Source organism: Octopus bimaculoides, chromosome 11 (assembly GCF_046866305.1).
Source record: "Octopus bimaculoides isolate indiv1 chromosome 11, ASM4686630v1, whole genome shotgun sequence".
In the NCBI taxonomy this organism is placed as follows: Eukaryota; Metazoa; Mollusca; class Cephalopoda; order Octopoda; family Octopodidae; genus Octopus; species Octopus bimaculoides.
In genome coordinates this window covers 8,819,348-8,821,847 of record NC_142938.1, presented here as the reverse complement: position 1 = coordinate 8,821,847, position 2,500 = coordinate 8,819,348, and positions in this window count along the sequence as shown.

Below are 2,500 nucleotides of genomic sequence, written 5' to 3'. Positions count from 1 at the left end.
CAATCATAAATTCCTTGCCTCAGACTAAAACAATCCGATACTGTCATCGATCACATCTTGTCGATTATCTATGTAACTGCGAGACGATTTAAACACACTCGTCATTGTTTAGAATTTCGATTGAAATAAGAAACAAACAAATAAACAAAAGAAGTCAGAATTTCGTCAGCAGCTGCAGCAGTTGGTTTGTTCAGAATTGATTCCTACTCAAAATTTCCACTGAGGACATATTTTAAGATATTTTTCTTTTATACTGGTAACGAAGTCATCTGTAAAAATATCGTTTCGACATTTTCTATTTTATCTCAAAAGATACTAACGACATTGACCTATCACGTCATAAACAAAACCTAAAAATAGTTTCATAAGACGCCTGTACAATTCAAACATGGCAGGCGTATATTTGTAGACTAATTGAAACATTAGTATACAAACAAACATGGAGATATTTCCAAAATCAAATATTCATCTGTAGACCAATGAAGTCTAGATTTTCTACTCTGCGGAAATCTTAAATGGTAACGTACTGCTTTTTTTTCTCTCTCAAGAAAAGAAAGCTGTTACGTACATTCTTCGAACCCCGAAGTCTAAGATTAACTGCTTAACTTTCGTAGTATGAGGACATTGGGTGTATCATCATCTCAGTACCAACCAATTATATCGAAGCAAAACAGAAAATATGAGAAACCTTTAGCGCAGTTACACAAAGAGATTCTTACAAGTTTTAATATCCACAGCCCTGATGCTAAGCGTTTATCTCAACATTTCGACACAACTAAAGGTAAGACAAAAAAGCAGTCTAGTTTAAATGATAAATACACACAGAAAGCATGCGCGGAAAAAGTGAATAATGCAGCCGATAGAAGCAGACGACAAAACGGTGACATAAAAGGGATATGGAATGTGAGTCGGGATAGTGCTGTGTATGATGATAAATACACAGAGAAAGCAGGTACGGAAAAAGTGAAAAATGCAGCTGATAAAGGTAGACGCCAACAAGGAAGGGGTGACATAAAAGATAAGCGTAATGTAATTTGGACAAATAAATATGATACAGAACCTTCGACTATTCTTCAAAGATTATTGCAAACAAAGACATTGGCTGAGAAATATTTCAGCTCACAGAAACAACAATATTCCAAAACCAGAGCTGTTCAGAAACTTCTAGAAATTTTCTCAGAAAATCAACAACCGCCGTTGACCAAAACATCACAACCGCATATCAGAAACTATCAGAGAGTTCCTGCGGTTCTAACACCTCTTTTCCTATATCTAATGGTTTGCAAGATATATCTAGATGAGAAAGTATCCGTTGGTATGGGAGACCGTAATACAATGCTGTTATATGACAAAATACAATACAGTTTGGAAGTTTTGACATCAAAAGGTTCCGAAGAATTGGTCTCAAGTCCAAACGCGCGAATGACATTTGCCAAGTTAAAAGAGAAACTTAATCATTTAGATGACAACTTCAAAATGACTTTGAAGACCGAACGAGAATCTTACTATCAGCTAGATCTGTCCTATACTTCAAGCGTCTACCGAAGAATTTATCTAAACCGATCAGCAAACTGAGTAATATCGATACATAGATCATTTTTTGGCTAGTATTTTTTACAAACCTTTTGTAAATATTCCTACATATTCATCGAAACCGATCAGTAAGAAATTTTTCAGCAATACAAATTATGTCGATTTATTCGTAATTTTCATTTATTTTCTTATTTTCTGTCTGAGTGTTTGCGCATGTGTGTGTGTGTGTGTGTGTGGCATATGGTATGTGTGTGTGTATGTGGCCTATGGTATGTGTGTGTGTGTGTGTGTGTGTGTAGTGGCTGTGTAGTAAGAAGTTTGTTACCCAACCACATAGTTCCGGGTTCAGTCCCACAGTGTGGCACCTTGGGCAAATGTCTTCTACTATAGCCTCGGGCCAACCAAAGCCTTATGAGTAGATTTGGTAGACGGAAGCTGAAAAAAGCCAATCATACATATATATATATATATATATATATATATATATATATATATATATACATACATATGTGTGTGTGTGAGAGAGAGAGAGGGAGAGAGAGAGAGCGTGCGTGTGCGTGTTTGCCCCTCACCACCGCTTGGCAACCGGTATTGCTGTGTTTATGTCCCCGTAAATTAGGGGTTCGGCAAAAGAGAACGACAATAAATATCAAGCTTAAATAATTACTGATGTTGGTTTATTCGACTAAAAATCCTTTATGGTGTTGCCCCAGCATGACCACAGTCTAATGACTGAAACAAGTAAAAGAGTAAAACATAAACGATAATATATATTGTTGTTATTATTTTTGGTGAAAAAAATATATTTAACATATATATATATATATATATATATATATATATATATATATATATATATATATATATATATATATATATATGTATATATAATTCATCCCAAAAACAAAACGACGAAAAAACAACAACAAAAGAACAACAACGCGAGCACGTGGTACAAGCAAAGTAT